The 9,284-nt window shown below is 38.1% G+C and overlaps 1 pseudogene; it reads left to right on the forward strand.

The window, feature by feature from the left end:
- The first annotated feature begins 8,047 nt into the window (after positions 1-8,047).
- On the forward strand, positions 8,048-8,982 carry LOC102146051 (mRNA turnover protein 4 homolog pseudogene; annotated as a pseudogene).
- Positions 8,983-9,284: the final 302 nt, after the last annotated feature.

A 9,284-nucleotide genomic window follows, 5' to 3' on the forward strand; every position in this document is an offset into this window, starting at 1 on the left:
GAGAGACAAGGAGATAAAAAACCTGATTTCACAGTCTAGTTCTAACGCTAATTTTATATAGCTAAGCCTTCTAAATTTTCCTCAAATATAAAACAGAGATATATACCTCCCCTACCTTTTTCACTGAGTTGTCTCAAGGATCAGTGAGATCACGGATAAGAAAGTGCATTGCGTGGAATACTATGTGGCCATAAAAAAGGATGAGTTCATGTTCTTTGTAGAGACATGGATGCAGCTGGAAACCATCATTCTCAGCAAACTATCACAAGCACAGAAAACCAAACACCACATGTTCTCACTCATAGGTGGGAATTGAACAATGAGAACACTTGGACACAGGAAGGGGAACATCTCACACCGGGGCCTGTCATGGGGTGGGAGGAGGGGGGAGGAATAGCATTAGGAGATATACCTAATGTAAATGACGAGTTAATGGATGCAGCACACCAACACGGCACATGTATACATATGTAACAAACCTGCACGTTGTGCACATGTACCCTAGAACTTAAAGTATAATAAAAAATTTAAAAAAAGAAAGTGCTGCATCCATGTCCCTACAAAGGACACAAACTCATCCTTTTTGATGGCTGCATAGTATTCCATGGTGTATATGTGCCACATTTTCTTAATCCAATCTGTCACTGATGGACATTTGGGTTGATTCCAAGTCTTTGCTATTGTGAATAGTGCCGCAATAAACATACGTGTGCATGTGTCTTTATAGCAGCATAATTTATAATCCTTTGGGTATATACCCAGTAATGGGATGGCTGGGTCATATGGTACATCTAGTTCTAGATCCTTGAGGAATCGCCATACTGTTTTCCATAATGGTTGAACTAGTTTACAATCCCACCAACAGTGTAAAAGTGTTCCTATTTCTCCACATCCTCTCCAGCACCTGTTGTTTCCTGACTTTTTAATGATCGCCATTCTAACTGGTGTGAGATGGTATCTCATTGTGGTTTTGATTTGCATTTCTCATGGGGAGGGGGGAGGGGGGAGGGGGGAGGGGGGAGGGATTGCACTGGGAGTTATACCTGATGTTAATGACGAGTTGATGGGTGCAGCACACCAACAAGACACAAGTATACATATGTAACAAACCTGCACGTTATGCACATGTACCCTACAACTTAAAGTATAATAATAATAAATAAATTAAAAAAAAAAAAAAAAAGAAAGTGCATTGAAAACTCTAAAGCAGACCACAAACATAACATACAAAATTGTGGTTCATATCCCAGCTGTGCATCAGAACATTTAGTCAGACATTATTTCTGAATTTATTTGCAATTATTTGTGTGGTGAAATATATCAATTCCTCATTGGACAGAATAATCTATGGTAGCTTTCTAGTGATCAAAAAGCCTTCCAGGCATATCTGTTCTATGTTCAGCACTATATCACGCCGTTGGAGAAATGCTAGAGAAGTCTAAGATGTGGCTCATAGCATCAATAGTGTATTCTTGAAAAATGCTTAGAGTGTGAATGTTAAGCGTTTTTACTACAAAATGATAATCAAATGAGGTAATGCATATGTAAATTATTAGATTTAGCCACTCCATAACACATATATACTTCAAAACATCATGTTGTACACAATAAATGCATACAATTTTATCTGTCAATTAAAAAATAAATGTTTTGAGCAAGAGGAATAACAAGATTTTAAAAACTGCAAATGAAACAAAGTCTATAATTCAGGCAGAGTGAGGACCTTGGCAAATTAACCCCCTGCAAAAACAATGATAGGCTGGGCATGGTGGCTCATGCCTGTAATCCCAGTGCTTTGTGAGGCTGAGGAAAAAGGATTTCTTGAGGCCAGGAGGTCGAGGTTATAGTGAGCTATGACTGTGCCACTGCACCCCAGCCTGGGTGACAGAGTGAGATCCCACCTCAAAAAAAGCAGTGATAAACTGGTAAAATTATTAAAACAAGCATTTCAGAACTCTGAACATTAAGCAGAGGGACACAATAAACTGAAAAGCATTTGTTCAAGAAAAACTACTGAATCTCCGTAAAAACAGTGGGATCTTTTTAACTTGAGGTTGCTCCCATCCTTCCTCCCCCAACCCCACCTGCCTAATTCTGTGCTGCAGTATTTATGAAGACAATTAGCTTGGCTCCTGTCTGGGGGTGGCGATCTGACTTGGAGCTCTGCTGAAGTCCAAAGGCCCAGGGATATTATTGAAAACAATAGTGACCAGTGTCAAAAAATGAAAGGCTAATGCCATAACTGTATGAGGCTATGATACTGGTTGAGCAAACTAGAGACCAACCAAAAATGTTAAGTGGAGATCTGGGGAATGAGATAACTTTAGAAGGTTTTTGAAAAGGCTGTCATATTATTGAGAAATCTGGAAGTCTGTGTGCATGTGCAGGGCTAAGAACACACTAAGCAAAGACCAGAGAGGGCCCTAGTTATCTACTCACACCCAGATGATGGGGAGGTTCCGCATAAGCAGAAAGTAAAAGCCAAAGAAGCTCAATTAACTGGATTAACTTTGAATGCATGCCCCAACCCCAAAATCATCTCAGCAAAAAGTGGAAGCTTTATTCGCTCAAGGTCTTCAAGTGCAACCCGTTTAACATTGACCAATATTTGTTGGCCACTAAGCAATGCTGATCTAGGGATGACTCCTAGGAAGCTGTCTTAGTCCATTTGGGCAACTGTGACAAAAATGCCGTAAAACAAAATGCATAACAAAAATGCCACAGACTGAGTAATTTACCAACAACAGAAGTTTATTGTTCACAGTTTCAGAGGCTGGGAAATCCAAGATCAAGTGACTAGCGGATTTGAAGTCTGGTAAGGGCTCACTCTCTGCTTCAAAAATGGCACCTTCTCACTGTGTCCTTTCACAGTGTCCTCACATGGCAGGAAGGCAAAAGGGCTCCTGTAAGCCTCTTTTATAAAGGCACCAATCTCACTCATGAGGATGAAGCCCTCATGACCTAATTAACTCAATGTCCTCATCTCTTAATACTATCATCTTGGGGGTTAGATTTCAGCATATAAATTTTGGGGGCACACAAATATGCAGACCATAGCAGAAGCCAAACTTAAAAATAAAAACAATTAAGAAAAACAACAGATTAGACAATTCAGTGGTTCCACATTGGAGGGAAGACAGGTACTGTATATTTCGTCCAGGCAAATCACTAAATATACAAACAAAAAATAACATTAACAACAAAATCCCCCAGAAGCAACAGCAATCACTGGGAGGGGTGGGGAGAAGAACATAATCGATAGTTGCTACAATATTTTATCTAAAATATATTCAGTTGTCAACAAAAATTTATGAGACATGCAAAGAAATAAGAAAGTGTGGCCCATACATAGAAATAAAAATCTACGAACAGAAACTGTCTCTAAAGGAGACCGTAAGTTGAACTTAGTTAAAAAAGACTTCAAGCATGTTTTTATAAATACGTTCAGAGAAGTAAAGGAAGCCATGCTTTAAAAGTTAAGGGAATTGCACCACTGCACTCCAGTCTGGTGACAGAGTGAGACTCCGTAAAAAAAAAAAAAAAAAAAAAAAAAAAGATAAGTTAAGGGGAAGTATTACTACAATGACTCATAAAACAGAGACTATCAATAAAGAGATGGAAATTGGAAAAAAGAGCCAAATAGAAATTCTGGAATTGAAAAGTCAAATAACTGAATAAAGAAATTCACTAGAGTGGCACAGCAGCAGGTTTGAGCTGAAAGAGGAAATAATCAGTGAACTTGGAGACAGATTAATAGGGATATGCAACCTAAAGAACACAGAGAAAAAAGAACAAAGAAGAATGAACAGAGACTTAGAGAAATTTAGTACACTTTTGTGATGGTTAATATTAGGTGTCAACTTTATTGGACTGAAGGATGCCTAAACAGCTGGTAAAGTATTGTTTCTGGATGTGTCTGTGGGTGTGCTGCCAGAGGAGATTGATATTTGAGTCAGTGGACTGGGAGAGGAAGACCCACTCTCAGTGTGGGTGGGCACCATCCACTCAGCTAGCCAGCATGGCTAGAACAAAGCAGGCAGAAGAAGGTGGGATAAGCTGAGTCTTCTGGCTCTCATCTTTCTTCCATGCTGGATGCTTCCTTCTGTTCCTCCTGTCCTTAGACATGAGACTTTAGGTTCTTCAGCCTTTGGACTATTGGTTTGCTGGGGCCTCTTGGGCCTTTGGCCATAGACTGAAGTCTGCATTGTTGGCTTCCCTACTTTTGAGGCTTTTGGACTTGGACTGAGCCACTAGTGGCTTCTTTTTTCCTCAGCTTGCAGACAACCTATCATGGGAATTTGCCTTGTGATCATGTGAGCTAATTCTCTCCATTAAACTTCTTTTCATATATACATATATCCTATTAGTTCTGTCCCTCTGGAGAACCCTAATACACCCGTTAAGCACACTAACATATGCATAATGGGAGCAATGGAAAGAGAGGAGAGAAAAAAAGGAACAGAAAAAAATATTCAAAGGAATAATGGATGAAAACTCCCAAAATATGGCAAAAACATTAATTTACACTTTCAAGAAGCTCAACAAACTCCAAGTAGTGAAACTAAAAGAAGTCCACACCTAGATTCACCACAAAAAAACTGTTGAAAAACAGACAATCTTGAAAGCAACAATACAAAATGACTCACAAAAATATCCTAATAAGAATAGCAGCTGACCTCCCATTAGACACCATGGAGCCAGAAGGCAGTGGGATGATGTTCAAAGTGTTGAAAGAAAAAAACTGTCCACCAAAAATTATATCTTTCAAAAAGGAAAATGAAATAAAAACTTTCCTAGTTAAACAAAGACTGAGAAAATTCATTGCCATCAGACCTGCCTTACAAGAAATTCCAAAAGAAGTTTTCGGGCTGAAAATATATAAAACCAGATGGTAATTTGAATATGTTATGAAGAAACAAAGAACACAGGTAAAGTAATTCCATAAGTAAATATAATAGACAGAATAAATATATATTTAAATCTTCTCTTAGTTTTTAAAACATTGAATAAAATAATTAAATTGTGTAAAAGAATTTAAAACTGTATTGTTGGGCATATAACATATAAAGATGGCCAGGTGGGGTGACTCATGCCTGTAATCCCAGCACTTTGGGAGGCCAAGGCAGGTGGACCACTTGAGGTCAGGAGCTCGAGACCAGACTGGCCAACATGGTGAAACCTTGTCTCTACTAAAAATACAAAAAATTAGCTGGGCTTGGTGACGGGCACCTGTAATCCCAGCTACTTGGGAGGCTGAGGCACGGGAATTGTTTGAACCCTGGAGGTGGAGGTTGCAGTGAGCCGAGATTGTGCCATTACACTCCAGCCTGGGTAGCAAGAGTGAACTCTGTGTAAAAAAACAAACAACATATAAAGATATAATTTGCATAAAAGCAGTAGTATTGAGAAGAGATGGAAGGGAGCTATTGTGGAGCAGTTTGTATATACTACCAGAGTGAAATTAGGATTAATTCAAAGTAGATTATTTTAAGATGCAAATTATAATCCCAACAACAACCCTAAGAAAACAACTCAAAATATATTAAAAAACAACTACAAAGGAATTAAAATGGTATATTAGAAAGTATCTATTCAACAAAAATAGGTAGTGAAGAAAAAGGATAAGATTAATGAAGGCATGAGACATGTATGGAAAAAATAGCCAGATAGCAGACATAAATCCAACTACATAAAGTTACATTAAATAAGTAAATTAAGGAACCCAATGTAAACATAGATTGTCAGATTGGATAAGTGAAATACAGGATGCAACTATTTCCTGCCTACAAGAGATACACTTTAGATTTAAAGCCACAAACAGGTTGAAAGTAAGTGGATGGAAAAAGATACACCATGCAAACAGTAACCATAAGAGAGCTGAAATTGCTATTTTAATACCACACACAATAGGCTTTAAAACAAAAATTGTTACGAGACAGAGACATATTTTGTCTTGATAAAATTGACAATTTGTTTTGAGACAGAATCTCACTCTTTGCTCAGGCTGGAGTGCAGTGGTGTAATCTCAGCTCACTGCAACCTCTACCTCCTGGGTTCAAGCGATCCTCCTGACTCAGCCTCTTGAGTAGTTTGGGACTACAGGCATGTGCCACCACACCCAGCTAATTTTTCTATGTTGTCCAGGCTGATCTCAAATGCCTGACCTCAGGTGATCCGCCCGCCTTGGCCTCCCAAAGGGCTGGGATTACAGACGTAAGCCACCACACCAGGCAAAAATTGACAATTTATAGAAAGATGTAAATATTATAAACATGTTTTTATCTAACAACAAAGCCCTAAAAATACTTAAAACAAAGGTGACAGAATTGAATAAAACAGACAATTTTACAATAATAGTTAGAAACTAAAAAATTAATAGAACTGCTAGATGGTTAATCTGTAAGTATTAAAACAACTTGAAGAACACTATTAATCAATTTGAGTAACTGATATCTACAGAAGACTGCATCCAACCACAGTAAAATTCACATCCTTTCAAAAGTGCACATGAACTATTCCCCAGGGTAGACTATATGCTATACCTATATAAGTCTCAACAACTTAAAAGGATTGAAATCATGCTGAGTATATTCTCTGACCACAAGGAAATTAAATTATAAATCAATAGAAAGGCATTTGCAAAATCCGATATACTTGGAAATTAAACTATATATAGCCAAATAGTCCATGGATCAAAGAAGAAATCACAAAGAAGATTAGAAAGTATTTTGAACTGAATGAAAATGAAAACACAACATATAAAATTTATGGGATGTAGCTAACTTAGTGCTTAGGATAAAATACATAGCTTTAAATATCTGTATTACAAAAGAAGCTCTTAAATCAGTAATCTAATATTTCACCTTCAGAATCCAGAAAAAGAAGAGCAAAATAAACCCATGACAAAGATATGGAGCAGACATAAATAAAATTAGAGCAGGCATAAATAAAATATAAAACAGAAAAACAACTGGGAAAATCAATGAAACAAAAAAAATTGTTCTTTGAAAAGATCAACAAAACTTGAGAAATCTTTGGCTAAACTGACCAAAACAAAAGAGAGAAGATACACATCACCAAAATCAGGAATACAAGAGGGGACATCAGCAATGAACGTACAGACATTAAGAGGATTATAAAGAAATATTGTAAACAAATAATCCAATAAATTAGAAGACTTAGATGAAATGGACAAATTCCCAGAAAGACAGAAATTACCAACACAGACTTTAAAAGAAACAGAAAATCTGAATAGATCTATAACAACTAAAGAAATTGAATATATAATTAAAAATTTCTCATAAAGAAAACCCAGATGTGGGTGGTTTCCCTGGTAATTCAATCAGACATTTAAAGAAGAAATAGTGCCAATATTCCAAAATTGTTCATTATTAAACATCCCCTGCTATTATTGTATTGCAATCTATCTGCCCCTTTAGATCTATTAAAGTTTGCTTTATATATTTGGGTGCTCCAGTGTTGAATGCATGCAAATTTACAATTGTTATGTCTTCTTGCTGAATTGACCCCTTTATCATTATAAATTGACCTACTTTGTCTCTTTTTATATTCTATGACTTGAAGTCTATTTTATCTGATATAAGTATAGATAATCCTGCTCTTTTTGGTTTCGATTTGCATGGAATATCTTTTTCCATCTCTTTACTTTACGTCCACATATGTCTTTATAGGTGAAGTGAGTTTCTTATATGCAGTATATAGTTGAGTCTTGTTTTTTATCCAACTGCTTCAAAACATTGTTCTGGGCAAATACATTTTAAGTAAGACCTCAAAAGCATAGGCAAAAATGCAAAAATAAACAAATGAGATTATGTCAAGATAAAATAATAGGTTGGTGCCAAAGTAATTGTGGTTTTTGCCATTAATGGCAAACAACTCAATAGCAAAATAACAAATAATCAAATTTAAATATGACTAAAAGATATGAGTAGACAGTTCTCAAAATATACAAATGGCCATTGGGTATATTAAAAATACTCAACATCACTAATCATCAGGGAAATGCAAGTCAAAACTACAATAACATGGATTCAGCGCGATGCCCAAATCCAAGCGCCACAAGAAAGTCTCCTTAACCAAAACTGCCAATAAAGGCTTGGAATTGAAACAAAACCTGATGGAAGAGCTTCGGAAATGTGTGGACACCTACAAGTACCTTTTCATCTTCTCTGTGGCCCACATGAGGAACAGCAAGCTGAAGGACATCCAGAACGCCTGGAAGCACAGCCGGATGTTCTTCGGCAAAAACAAGGCGATGATGGTGGCCTTCGGTCGGAGCCCATCTGGTGAGTACAAAGACAACCTGTACCAGGTCAGCAAAAGGTTGAGGGGTGAGATGGGTTTCCTGTTCACCAACCGCACAAAGGAGGAGGTGAATGAGTGGTTCACGAAATACACAGAAATGGACAACACCCGAGCTGGTAACAAAGCAACTTTCACTGTGAGCCTGGACCCAGGGCCTCTGGAGCAGTTCCCCCACTCCATGCAGTCACAGCTCAGGCAGCTGGGCCTGCCCACCACCCTCAAGAGAGGTGTGGTGACTCTGCTATCTGACTACGAGGTATGCAAGGAGGGCGACGTGCTGACCCCAGAGCAGGCTCGCGTCCTGAAGCTTTTTGGGTACGAGATGGCTGAATTCAAGGTGACCATCAAACACATGTGGGATTCACAGTTGGGAAGGTTCCAGCACATGGGAGACGACTTGCCAGAGAGCGCATCCGAGTCCGCAGAAAAGTCAGACTCAGAAGACGATGACTGAAAGGGACTCAGGACTGAAGGTCTCCTGAAACCTTCTGGGTCTCACTGGACCATGCAGGACTGCTGCCGCCCCTCTGGAGAGAGCAGCTTTTTATTTGTCTGTAGACAGGGAAAGTGATGGGCACTGACTTCCTCTAAAGAATAAAACTCTGGGCCTGGTGCGGTGGCTCACACCAGTAAAAAAAAAAAAAAAAAAAAAAAAGAAAGAAAGAAAAAAACCCTACAATAATGTAATATCTTACCCCAATTAAAATGGCTTTTATTAAAAAAATGAAAAATGGGTGCAGCACACCAACATGGCACAAGTATACATATGTAACAAACCTGCACGTTATGCACATGTACCCTAGAACTTAAAGTATAATAAAAAAAAACAAAAACAAAAAACAAAAACGAAAAATAACAGATACTGGTGAGGACGTAGAGAAAAGGAACCCTCATAACCCGTTGGTGGGAACATATATTAGTACAGCCACTATGGAATGCATACCCCCCCCCAAAAAAAA

The sequence above is a fragment of the Macaca fascicularis genome, chromosome X (assembly GCF_037993035.2).
Source record: "Macaca fascicularis isolate 582-1 chromosome X, T2T-MFA8v1.1".
Taxonomy (NCBI): domain Eukaryota; kingdom Metazoa; phylum Chordata; class Mammalia; order Primates; family Cercopithecidae; genus Macaca; species Macaca fascicularis.